We start from the raw sequence: 13,878 nt of genomic DNA, 5'->3' as shown, positions 1-13,878 counted from the left end.
CCTGTTCCTCCTCTTTCTTCTTCCTTGCCTCCATGTTCTTGGTGATGTTGGCACTCACAGATTGGTTTAGAGTAGAAAGGCACCATTTAATATAGGTAATAGGCATTGGGGAAAAACTGTAACCATGTAACACGTAATGTCCCATATAAAAGAGAGCAGCAGCCCCGGGCGGGGAGAGAAGAAGCAGTCGGGAGTCAGAGAGGATGTCAGGGTGTGTGTGTGCCTGTGCCTGAGCTGTGAGCAAACCACAGCAGCTCCAGAAGAAAATCTTTTAGATAACTTGCAATAAACTGCCTTGAGACCAGACAACAGAGACTGCTGTGCCTTTCTTTGGAAGCTCGGGTTGGAGGAGAGACTTTCCCAGCACATGGAACCCCTGAACCAGGCTGGGGTTCCGACAGTTTTCCTCCTTAGTTTTGTTTTTTCTCCCAACCTTCCACCATTTGATGCCTCTGGCTCTATTAAAGGGCAGTCAGAAGACATCTGACTGACCACCTCAGACGCCTCTTCGATTTTAGATTATCTGATTATCCCTCATTCAGAGGACAAAGTCTAGGGAGGCAACCAGGGCTGAGTGCAGGAGCTGCTACTTCAGGCTGTGCATGGAGATCTTTTTCTAGAGCTAGCCCCTGTCTGACCCACAGGCAGTGAGCTCAGGAGGGATCCTGACACAGCCCAGCTCTGAGCTGACCGTGCACAGGAGCAGGTGAGACTGTGTTGTGCTGAGCAGCAGCAAAAGCCACAGCCATGAAAAGCTCAGCTTCTGTGGAACTCTGCAGATAGGACTGCTCTGTAGCCTGGATGCTTTCTCATGTACTACCATGAAGAAAACAAGCTCACTCCATCCCATGGGTGGGTATAAATCACAGCTGATCTCAGGTGCTGCCTTACAAATAAAACTAACAGTTGACCTTTCTCGCTGAGAAAAGGTCTAGTTTGCAGGTAGAGAGTTATCAGCTATGGCTTTGCAGCAAGACAAGTAGTGCACTCATCATGTTCATCTATCACACAAACATGTAACAGAGAAGTGATTTTAAGTCTCTCTTACAGAATATTGCAGCTTACTCTGCTTGGAAACAGGCAATGCAATCTCCCAAGTTTCAACAAATTCTACCCAACATTAGCTACCCAACATTTATTTTTTCTTCAAGATACTTGCTAATACCATCTCATTTCAGAAGTCTCCAGATAGCCAGCTTTGGTTTTGTGAAGGGGAAGAAGAAAATACGTTTGTTTTGCTTTGTTGTACAACAAAGTTTACTCTTAAATCACTTTTAAGCTATTAATATTATTCCCATATAATGCATCTAGTGTTTAATAGTACAACAGTAGAAACAGAGCTCCTTCCTGGCTCTCTGATGGCTGTGATTCACTTCCCAGGCAGCCCAAAGTACATTAGCTGTGTGACTGAAAACAGGATTAGGTGTTCTGCCCATAAAGGAATAAAAGCATGTCCTTCATGCAGCATTTCATGAAGCCCTCTCTGGTAAATTGCAGGTGATACTATGATAGAATTAAGTTAAACTAAGAGTAGGGGATCCAAAAGACAGAGACAGGAGTCACCTGGAACTTGCTGCCAAAGGAGTGGGTATTACACACCAGGGAAGAATTCTGATCCAAACTTCACTGTTCTTTGTGTGAAACTTCAGTGAAACTATTAGAACATAAGCCTATATATAACTGGATGCAGTGACTGGAAAGCAAACTTAAAAGATGGCATGTGCAAATGTACCAGAAATACAGGAAATTATTACAGTAGCCTGGAATGTAGAGAAGGCCCAGCCCTTGACAACTGCTAGGTTAATCAGAATCAAGACATTCTCTATATTGTTATTCCTCTGAAATGTTAACCTTGCTAAGCCCTCACACATTTTGGAAATCTGCCCATCAATTATGGAGTTCATGCTTTAATAACAACAACATCTAAAATGAGAGAGAAAGAAAACCCCAAGCATATAGTTTATTTAGAGCAGTATGAGTGCTAGTGATAGCAGAGTGCTCTTTCTGGAATTCAAATCACCAAAAACTGCACCAAACCAAGCAGAGACTACAATGATTGATCCCCTTGCTTTCTTGGCAGAATAATAAAACCTGTATTGTTTAGAACCATTTCTTAAATTTGAGAAAGGGAAGGTTAAGAACAGACATCAGAAACCTTTTCAGTTATGAGACCCCATCCCCAGACCCACGCAACCCATGAATAAACCCAAGAGGATCATGCAGTGCCAGAACATGCAAGTGCTAGAACATAATTTTGTGAAAATGAGCCAAATTTATCTGAGCATAAGCTAGAATTAGAAAAATAGCAGATGGCAAATTGCAGCACTGCTGAAATTCCAACAGCTTGCTTTGAAATGTTAATTCTTAAAATAAGGCTTTAGAGTTGAAATGGGATTCTCTAGAGATCCAGGAAACTTGGTTCAGACGCAGGAACTCAGATTATTGTCAAAAATTGACTGGACATTATTAGCCAGCGGCATTTTTCTGTATTCTGCTCACATCAGATGCTGTTCTAGGTGTTCCCCTGGCAGTCATAACTGGGAGCTTTTTTTTTTTTAAGCTATTATCACTTTAGACAATTTATTCCTGCCAGATTGAAAGAACTCCTCACACCTTCCTTCCCAGCCCTGAAGCTGGCTGTACTTCAGATGCAGCAACTTCATAAACTTGTTGCCACTTGGCTGTGGGTCCTTACACTGAGGCTCAAATTCCCTCACAGAGACTAAGGTACATTATTTTGCCTTTTAGATCACAGCTACATTAATGAAAAGGACTAAAATCCTTGGGTTTAGTGTCCTTGGCAGGCTGAATGAAGCTTGTAGGCTTCCTGCTTACTTTGAACCAGTGATTCACACTGTGCACCCAGTTTCTTTGCTTTCCTGGGAGAAAAACTAACTAGTTTTGGGAGTAACAGGAATAACCTCCCCTTCCATACCTTCAAATTAAAATTAAATTAGAGTAAATTAATTAAATTAGAATTAAAAGTAAACAGGACAGATGTTCTTTTGTCCTCCAGGAAATGCTTTTCCCTCCCTATACTACCACCAGACAAATCGAGGATACTCCAAAAGCCACCCTGGGCACGCTGCTATTCCCACGTCCTTCTGGAAGGACAAGCAACACAGGAAATTCTCACTTTGAAGTTGCAAGCCAGGGCTCTTCGTGGCTCAGAGGAAATGGGACACTTGCATTGTCAATCCCTCCCAGAGCAGCTTGTTTACAGCTCCAGGGGAAGGAGAATACGAGGAATGCAAGGCAGGAGCTGGAGGCAGGAGCTCAGGCCAGTTTGCCACAGAAAAAGCCTGGCTACCAACAAACACAGGAACAATTTATTTAAAAGCAAAACACAGAATTTAAAAGCAAAACATTCCCCTCGAGGGATTGATCCCACCACCCATATAATTTATCCTCATCACCTACCAGCAACTTCACCAGTGGTGTAGCTGCCATCTCTTCTGGAAAATCAGTGTAGCTCCATAATTCTGGGTTAAAAACATCCCTTGAAGCAACACCTCCACCAACCACCTTCCTCAAGGCCACGCTTCCTCTTGGAGCAAAACCAACAAGCAGCTGAGCCCAGCCCTTCTTCCAGAAGGTTCTGGCCAGGTGGGCTCAGCTTGGCCCAGCTCCTTGACACAGGTGCTGGCACTTAGCTGGATGTCTCCAATCAGGCACAGCTGATTGGCATTTAACCAGCTGAAAGGGAAGGCAAAACAAAGATCAAGTTGTTTAATAAGGTGATTTTTTTCCTCATGGGTTGTTGCTGAGGCCAGAGCTGTGAGCACCCCAAAAAGGGTCCTGTGGAGAGCATTGAGCCTGCTTGTATGGATTCGTGGTAGTACTGCTTCTGACTTCCAGCAGCTGTCACAGGAGAATTTTCACATTTTCATCCTTGAGTTTCCTGCTGTTCTATTCCCATACCAGACTCTATAAATAATTATTTGTATGTGTATTTTCTTTCTTTCTTTTTTTTTTTTTTTTATGTTTCACTGTAGAGGTGGATTTATCATAGTCAGTACTTCTTAAGACACAGCTGTTTCAGCTGACAGTGATCAAGGCTAACATTGAAGTCAGGTCACAATTTACATTACAAACACTGATTTCTGGGATCTTACTACCCTTGCATAAAAATGTCCTGCAAGCAGAAATAAAGCTGTGGAAAAAAAAAAAATTGAAGAACTAAGATAATTAAAGAACAAAAACAGTGACACAATTTCGCACCTACTAACACTGGTTTTATGAACCTGTTTTCATTTTTCACCAGTCAGCAATATGACCCTTTAAAAATCATCTTTTCTCAGTGCAAAACAAAGTAGACACATGCAGATGATGTCCAAGTGCCCATTAGAAGGGACTGGAGCTGCAGCCAAGGCCTTGTGGCCACCAGGACAGGACAGTTTGTACTGCTTAAACAAACATGCTAATGAAGGTTTGCTTTAGAAAAAATGAGAAACATTTGAGCACCCTGAACATTAAATCCTCATTTAATGATGGGAAGTGTTGTGTTTCGTTCCAACATCTAGGCACAGTGCCACAACTTCAACAAGCTGCTTAATTTTCTCTCTAATGCCTAAATCTATGTGATGGATCTATGATGCCATATCACCCTCAGCTGGGAATTGCCTGAACTTTATTGTTTTCTGTCACGGTGTGTATGCTCTTACAATCTTTTAGTGATTGTAAAAGATCAGTAAAGAAGGAGTACTTTGAAAGTCTTTGAAAAGGAAAAAAATCCATGAGGGAAATTCAAGCAACAATAAACCTGAGACCTGTTGTGCACCCCGAAACATTTAATGAGAAGCTGAAGCAGCCTTTCAAGCGTGACAAATAATGAGAGATGCCACTGCAGGACTACTGCTGGAAGACATTTAAGAAAGCATCAGAAGAGTGAGTACTCAGCTTTCGGGAAGCATTTTGTTCCCAGGGTCCCATCCTTGTGGATCAATAGAGTATTTATTGTTGGCAGTAATTATGAGTTACTGCTGATGCTGTTACATGGACACCTCAAAGGCATTTTCATCAGTCTTTCCTTCTAAATTAACGTTGGTGCGCAAAGGCTGTGGTCCAAATTCAACAGGAACATAAACAGCATAGCACTTTTAGCATACTAATGATGAACTGGGATTTTTGGGGCAATTTCATCCCATCCTTGAGGCAAGTGCTGGCCTATGGCACAGTGCCACTCTGCCTGCAAGACATTTCACCACAATGCAGTGTAAATGGCAGAAGGAACTTACAAGAGATGAGTGGGATAGTAAATATTTCAACTGGAGAATGCAGAAAACTTGAATATTCTTGATCCTACTTGCAAAAACACTCTCCTGGGAGACTCAGGCTTTGCCTTCAAACTGAATGGACAAGTGAATTAAGGGTGAAACAAGCCTGTGCTCCTCAGTGTCTACATGGTACTGCCCACCTCCCTTGTGCTTCTGGAGGGCTGTACAGTGGGAAAGACAGGAAAATATATAATTTTGCATCAGCTTTGACTTGGTAAAAGTGTCATGATGTTTAAGGTACAAGCAGTTTTTCCCATGAACCATGACTGGGTTAGGTGACAGCTACAGTCTCACAGGAGAAAGCTCTCATGAAAAGCCTCTGAATGCATGAACCTATTCTCTCAGCTGCTGAATTTCTTCTGTTTTATCTCTTGCTGTCCTCAAGGTTATTCAGCTCTTCTTTATCATACTGCAATTCTCTTGCCCAGTGACAGTGTTTCCCAGCTGTATTCCAACAGGATGTTTCATTAGCAAACTCTTCATTATTTCAGAGAGGTCATTAAGGAAAGCCTCACATGTCTGGCCCCAGGCAGATTCCTTGAAGATCTCCAGGGTCAAACCCCCTCTAGTATCATAACTCCTCCTAAGGAGGAATTACATCCTCAAATCCTGAAGCTTCCTCATAATACCCAGTGTGTGATTTATCTTAATCTGCTAAACACTGGATTAATAGTGCATTATAATGTTATAACGAGCCACTTGCAGAAAGGTGTGGATTTCTTAAAATGCAGCATTTCTCTCCTAACGCAAGCAGGAAAAAGATGATAGCCTAGGAAAAGAACAACATATGAGAGGACTAGAAGGGAAAGCATTTGTATTATATCAGAATCAGACAAAACAATATGAACTGACCTGAAATATAGTGGTCCCAGTAAAAGTTACACACTGTGATCCCAGCAACATCAAAGAGGTACCAAAAGGCTCATTATTAATTTATCAGGAAATAGTAAAGAAAGGAAATGGTTGGGTTTTTTTCTAAGAAGCAGAAATCTTGATGTTTTACACACTTTTATTAAAATACAACAATGAATGAACATTAATTAACTCATAATACACATTAATCAAAGAGAATGTTTCATTATTGCCCAAAATAAAACAAAAGACCTCTTTAGACTTGTGTGGCATGCCAGATAATTAGCACAGCCACCTACCAACTTGGCCAGCTGAAGAAAGGAATATTCACCAGCCAGAGCCATCTTTGGAGGGAAGCACCGTTTTTGGTCCAGTCACCACCTGGTTCTTGCAGCGTGGAAAGTTCTCATAGCAGGGTGAATCACTGAGCTGGCTTACCTGGAGCCCCTGGAACGAATAAGGCATCAGAACACTTAGTGAGTGACAATTATCAAAAGTATGGGATACACCAACTGAATTGAACAGCTGTAGGAGCTGGCAGGGAGCCTGAGTTCTTGTGCTGCTTCCTGAAGCTGTTAGACCAGGATCTGCTTTCCTCCCCATTCTCCTCCACTCTCTCATTATTCTTCACTCACCCACATTACAGTTCAAAACCTGTTTTTTCTGTCCAGTCCAGAGTTCTGTCACATCCACCTTGGTACCAAGCCTTACTTTTTGCTCCTTGTGCCATCTGACTGGTTCCCTTCCTCTGTTTTGTTTCATTTTTAAACTCCTGGCAGATTTTTAACTCCATTATTCTACACTATACTTAACAGTAGGTTAGCTTGATAAATGCAATCAACTTGTAGTCACAGGATTAGGTCTTCTTTCTAATCTGATGTCTAAAAGGTATCTGGCAAGTTTATTTGGGGCATACTGAAAAGCACTGTTTATGTTGGATAAATTAATAAGTAACCCAAGCCAAACATAGCTGTGTGCAAAAACTACATTGGAAGCTTTATTTGATCTGTTATTTCATATACTATAAAAACACCTGAGTATAAGAAAAAACATGAAAATTACTATATTTTTTTAAAATCTAAAACATTATGAAGAATACAGTGCAATTAAGCTAAGATTTCTTAAATATGTTTCTATATTACTTGTAAGAGCAATTTACAAGGATATGAAAAGTACAGCCAAGAATTAATGAATTAGGAGAGAAGGAGGAGGATTAAAGCTGCACAAATTCATTATGATCTACAACTTTCCTGCATGCACAGGTACTATTTTTTCTACATGAGCTGTGCTTTATTCAGATTGCTCTCTTATTGACCCGCTCTCTACTATTTGATTTTGTTCTTACTCATTCACTGGGCAAAAGCCAGCCCTGTGCTCAGCACAGACTGTTCCATTACTGCTTGAAAGGAGCAATATTGGCCTTCAGTGGGTGTGAATCTTGCTCCCTCTGAATCTGTCCTCCCACATCAAGCTGATTTCCCAGTAGAGAGGGAACGTCTGTCCCGGACAGTGGAAAAGGGTAAATGTGGCTGCTCAGTTCCTCCCTGGCAAGCAGAGATCCTGCTGCCCACAGCAGAGGATGCTGCAGAGGGTAACCAAAGCAGGTTAGATGAGCACCATGCCCGTGCTAAAGCCCTTGGCTCCCAAGAAAGCTAATCAGAGCTGACATCTGTGCTGCCTGCAGTGCCAGGGAGAAATGTCTGCTGGGCTGCCATGGCACAGACAGAGCTGATGGGCTCTGCCTCACATCTGCTTCTTATATCGAGTTATGAAATCAGAACATTTTTCCCTAAAATTCTATGACTGAGTTGATACTGTTGATACCTACAGGAAAAAAATTCTTCCAGAAAAAAAGAGCGTTATTTAAGAAGGATATCAACATTACTGTGCTATAATTAAAATGGCTTTGTGCACAAACATTTCTGGTGGAAAGGATGCCACAGAGGTGACACTTTCCAGAAGAGCTCTAGAACCAGACTGTTTATTGGTCTAAAACACATTAAAAATTACTGGATAGACACTAGACAGTAGCTAAGGCTCTTTGTTTGAATTAAGCCTTGAGTGACTGGCACCAGATACCCTTGACCAGCAATATTGATATTACAACCTATGGTATAATACCAGTCTTTTACTAAGAAATCTAAGAGATCCTTTTAGTCATGCTTTCACTCATTCACATTCTTAAGCCAGTAACTTTTACTTATAAATAAACAAACATGCTTAAATGTCTGAAAGTCAATAGCAAATGACCATCTTTGGTGACATGTGATGAAAAAAATCAAATCAGGTTTTTCTTATCTTTGTCACATAGCAGGCATCACACCCTGGGATTTTTACCTCAGTAAGACATGGAAAATAACTCTGACATTCAGCTCTGTCTTCATTGGCAATGTCTTTATTTTAACAAAAGTGTACATACCCGCTTGTTAAAAATGCTTGAGTTGGGTAATAATAATAATAAATAAGAATGTCACGTTGAGTTTGTTGTTTCCATGTTAAATATATTCATAAAGCCCTAAAAAACAATCAGCATGTTTCTAGTTGCTGCACATGCCATTGTTTTCAAAAATCTATTTTTAATTTATAAGATACTGTTTGGAAGTGCATTCTGCTTGCACGAAAGGCTGTGCTGAGTAGATCTCTGTGTACACTCAGAGCTGAGGGTCAGCCTGGAGCATCCAGACAATCTTGTTTACTTATTCATGGAGTGTTTCACAGCATGCCAGAAGGACACAACAGGAGTGTTCTCGCTTCTTGGTATTCTGTGGTGGTGGAGAGCTCATTGGATTTTCCTCAGTCACCTGTCAAACCTTAACCATTTAATAGATCATTAATGATCAATAGATCCATTTAGATAAGAATAATAATGCAGACAACTGAAAAATATCCAGGCTTCCTGGAAGGCTTGTGGTCACAGTCACAAATGAATTCTCTGTTCAGCCCTCCTAAGGAATAACTGCTATTGGAAGAGCACATTTTGGAATACCAGAGATGCTAGCTTTGATGATACCCTAATAACTGCAGTGTAACATTTGTGTTGCTTGTTCAAACACTGCACAATTATGCTTCCTCTAAATTTATCATCTTTACTGAGATTCTGAGCTCTGTTTAGACCTTATTACATTATTGCATATTTAGTTAGTACAGCAGCCTCTACAGTTACAAAAGTAAATTCTCTCTTAAAGAGCTTCTTGCTCAGTTTTGGGAAACTTTATCCCTAAGTCCTGTTGGAATCTGAGGTATTGATGATTCTGAGATTGTAGAAAGTCTCTGTCTTTCAGCCCCCTGCCAAAGCAGAAGCCATAATTGGTCTGTGCTGGTTTCCAGGTTGTTTATTCTGTTTATCTCTAACATGTTCTGCTGCCCTGCCCAGCTCTGTCCTGCAGGGCAGCATGTGGGACTCTGCCCTCAGTGGGATGTGACAAACATTAAATACCAGAAACTCCCTGGGCTGGATTTACAATAACGTGCCAATATCTGTCACCTACGTTGGACAGTGTGTCCCCAGCCTGAACCAACAGAAAAATGCCAACACCACAGTGAAACATGGAGGGCATGAAGAAGGAGAAAAAGGACAAGGCACACCCAATTTCCTCCATCTTGTCCCCTTTGGACCCCTTATCTAGAATCCTAAAATTTTACTTTTGCACCCGTGCCATACTTAATTATTACTTCTATGAAACACTCAGAGCTTGTAATTCATCCTGTAAGATTGAAAACTCTTTTCCATGGACAGAGATCACAGCCAGTGTCTCTGGGAGCTCTGTCCAGGGGGGTTCCTGACCCCCTGCCAGGGCAGCCAGAGGGAAGCCCTGGATTCCCACAAGTCCAAGGCAGGAAATACCCAAGATCCAAGTACACAGAGCTCTTACTGTCCATACATGTGAAGTCACGTTCAATCTCTGCTTCATGTTCACATCCCTTTTGCCCATCCTCTGTGCTTCCTGTATGTGTGCACCAACACAGATTTGCAGTTAGATGGGAAAGAAGAAGGCTGCACTTTAACATCCTGGGAAGTCAGGTGGGCACTGTGTGTAGGAAGGACAGTCCCGACAGCCCCACATAGGAATTGTTTGCTTCCTGTGTTACACACACTCTCTGCTCCTGCACATGCCCCACACACTTCATGCAGCCCCATTCTGTCCCCAGCCACCCTTCCAGCTGCTCTGCTGTCCCTGTGTAGGGGACATTCACTAAAATCCCTTTGCTGTCTGTCTGTGGCCACCCAGCCCTTTCTCACCACAGCAGCTGTGAGTCCCTGGTGTAGCAGCCACAGGCACCTCAGGCCAGTTGAGGTAACCAAAAGAGTGGCAAACTCAGATTTCTCTGATTTCCCATGTTTCTCCAGTTTTGGTGGAGCTCTTTTTCTCCAACACTTTATCTACATGTTCGGTGATCTTAATCTTCATTGCCAGGTTTATCATCTCTTGAAGGATGGCACTCAGACTCATGGTCCATCATTTCCAGCATCTTTTCTAGAGTCATTTCTGTGCACAGGACTTCTGCAATATTCCTGCTTTTGTCATACTGAAATAATTTTTACCTTTTAAAATTATTTTTCTTCCCCATCCTGTGCAAATTCTCTCTTAACCCTACTAATGTCCTGGTTACATTTGATCTGCCATATAGAGTTTTCTGCTCTATTCTGAAGGACAAAATTCCCATTACAAATGCCAGTCCTTCCTACGTGAAAATCGCCCTAATTTTCTATTTAGTCCTGTAGGGTTTTTGCTGGACCACTCTGATTTCTTTTCAAATTTCAGCACAGTTTCTCTTGAATGCTAATACAGGATTTCTCAGAAGTGTCTTGGCTACATTGCTTTTTAGCCTGCTCCCTCCTTAATCCTTTTTTCTTCATTGTAACCACTTGCCATATTAGTATGCAGTTCCCTTTCTTTAGATTGAACACTTGTGTTCTACATTTGTTTGTTTAGTCTCTCCTGGTGCAGGGTTAAGCCTGATCATCCTGCAATTGCTATTAGATCAGCTCTCCCATGTGCTTCTCAAAATGCTCCTGTGCACCACTCAGGACAAAAGTCAGAGCAGAGATTTTTCTGGGATTGCAGACCAGCTGTTCAGGAAAGCAGCTCCAAAAATTATATTTCTATGTCCTGTCATAGATGATGAGGCATTTATTCTGTTGCTAGCAGATACATCCCCGTATTAATAACTGCTCTGACTTTGCAAGTGCTCTAAACTCTCTCCTCTATCTATATCCTGACTGAGAGTGGGTGCAATTATACAAAAATTACATTTTTATTATTACACTGGGATATTTCCAACCAGAGGGATTTCAGACTGCCTGTTTTTCTTTTTTTTTTTTTTTTTTTTTTTTTTTTTTTTCCCTCCAACCACAATAATTTCATTTGGTTACTCTGTATTTTAGATGCCAAAACCAGCCAGACAACTGCCAGCCTTCTGCATGCACATCCTATTCTGCCAATTTGTATAAAGCTGATAGGTTGGGAACATCCACCATCACATCCAGCAATTTCTCTCTTTCTGCAAGGTCTCTGAGACGCCTCTTGCAACACATGGTTCTCCCATTTCATTTCCATGCTTCCAGCACTGGTAAGGTTTGCCCTTATTCTGTTGCCCCCTGCACTGGACACTGTCAGCGGCCATAGGAAGGAGCCTGATTTTCCTTCCCTACTACTGCACTTGTGGTGCTTTCTTTGCATCTTTTTAGACATGCACTGAACATTGTCCAGGGGCATTTGGGGGATCATAGCCCTCTGACAACTGTGCTCCTCTGCATCTGGCAGCTGCCTCACGCTTCATAGCAGTTTTTTATGTTTTCAGGGTCATCAGCCTGGCTCTTTTCTAGCCAAGGTTTCAACCCTTCCTTCCTGTTCCCTCTCTTCTGAAATATTCCCCATTTTCTAATGTATGTAAATCTCTCATGCCAATATCTAAATGAAATAATTTCTAACTGCATATTATGTTAATTTCTGCTCACGAACAGCAATTGATCATCATCTTCTTAAGAATTCCCCATCTTTTTAAGAATTCCCCCTTCTATTACAGATTAGACTGCTACCAGAGCATAGAATTTCTGAAATGTTTTTATTTTATGAAAGGTTATTAACAGGCTCTGCTAGATTATTAGCAGGCAGCTCAAGTATTATATTTATCCAGACAATAACAGCATCAACACTGTAGTGCAAGCTTTTCCCATGCAGTCCTATTTATTTATTTCCATCAAGCCCAGGAGAAATTCCAGTAGGGAAGAGGGATTGTAATGAGTTTCATGAAGCCTCATTCATGCCAAGTTGTTACAGATAATGATTCAGAGAGGGAGAAAAGGCCATAGGGCAGCATCCAGAAGCTGGGGAATAATAGGGTGTTAAACCACCAGCGCCTGTTTGCAAAGTTCAGATAAATACCAGGCAAAAACCACATTCCCTGGCACTTCAGCTTTACCCTTCAGGGTGCCAAACACATCCCAGTATGGGTGTACAGGGGAGAGTTCAGCTCTGCTCTGCACCGGGGTGGCCTCACCTTGATTCCTGGGGGCAGTTTTGGGGTGTGCCACAGTATAGAAAACACATTAATGTATTAGAGAATGTCCAAAGGAGGCCACAAGGATGGAGAAGGGTCTGGAGGGGAAGCCTTGTGAGGAAAAGCTGAGGTCTTCTGGGCTTGTTCAGCCTGGAGAAGAGAAGACTGGTGCGACACATGGTGCTCTTCAATATCTGCACTTGGGGAAGAGGAGTGGCAGGCACTGATCTCCTCACCAGTGGCAGGACTCAAAGTGTAAGGAAAAGAGCATCCTATCCCAGAAATCGTTTGTTAAGAGCAGAGTAGATACATTTTAGCCTGCTGTACATTCCCATTCTCATTGGGACCCTGAATTCTGAAATCACAGGCATGCTAAGCATAGGGAAGCCTGTTAAGGTATAGCATCTATACAAAGGAAGGCCACAAACATTAATGGCATGTGGTGAACACCAATTTGACTTTAAAACAAAGAATCCTATATCTGCACCTCTTGAAAGAATGACCCCTCCTATGTCTAGAATAGGCAAGTTATTTTATAAATAACTTTTATAAAATAAATAATATTTAAATAAATAGATAAATAAATAAATAAATTTTATTTGTTTAACAAATAAAAATGTAATAAATTTTATTTATTTAATAAAAAAATAAATATTTTATAAAAGGCCTCCCTTCACTTTATGTTTTAGAGTTGTTCACCAAACAGTGAACATATTTATGTACATTGTACAGTGGCATATTTATGATGTGAAAGGTATCTGGCAAAAATCACTTATTCAATGGAAAGTATAGTATTCTAAAATGTCCAGGCACTTCCCATGCTGCTTAGTCACATGGACTGGACGAACACTAGGAATTAATAAATTCATGATCCACATCTGTACCATTTGTGGTTTTGAGTTATGTGTTGCAATATAAAAAGGACTTCCATAGCAGCCAGATACAATCAATGGAAACAAGTAAAGCTGAGCTGCAGAAAGTGTTCTGAAAGAAGGGTCAGAGTTAATGGTCTCAGCTTCATGTCAGAGAAATGTCATAAAGCCTCCATCATACCTACAGCTGGCAGTGCTATAAACTGAGAATCAGAATGGGAAAAGGGTAAACAAAACATTGATTGCACTGCCTGGCGTGACAAGCACATTACTCCTCGCAGGATTATGCCACAGATTCCATGACAACAATAAGAACTAAGATATTTATAACTGTGAAAGCAAGCCTCTGTCTTAATGCCACAGTTTGCATTCACAGG

The 13,878-nt window shown here is 41.4% G+C and overlaps 2 long non-coding RNA genes across 2 annotated transcripts in view; one reads left to right on the top strand and one right to left on the bottom strand.

Annotated features, from left to right (window-relative positions):
- Nucleotides 1-13,878, top strand: part of LOC116183763 (uncharacterized) — a 33,442-nt gene continuing 19,564 nt past the window's right edge. The window contains exon 1 of the long non-coding RNA XR_004148457.3: nucleotides 1-4,887. This is a non-coding gene — a long non-coding RNA (uncharacterized LOC116183763). The remainder of the gene's footprint in view (nucleotides 4,888-13,878) is intronic.
- The window catches only part of LOC116183764 (uncharacterized), a 28,512-nt gene continuing 19,404 nt past the window's right edge, over nucleotides 4,771-13,878 (bottom strand). The window contains exon 2 of the long non-coding RNA XR_014955487.1: nucleotides 4,771-6,575. This is a non-coding gene — a long non-coding RNA (uncharacterized LOC116183764). The remainder of the gene's footprint in view (nucleotides 6,576-13,878) is intronic.

Source organism: Lonchura striata, chromosome 5 (genome assembly GCF_050655825.1).
Source record: "Lonchura striata isolate lonStrDom1 chromosome 5, ASM5065582v1, whole genome shotgun sequence".
Lineage (NCBI taxonomy): Eukaryota > Metazoa > Chordata > Aves > Passeriformes > Estrildidae > Lonchura > Lonchura striata.
Note: the sequence above shows the minus strand (reverse complement) of the source record. Positions and strands in the feature narration are given on the sequence as shown.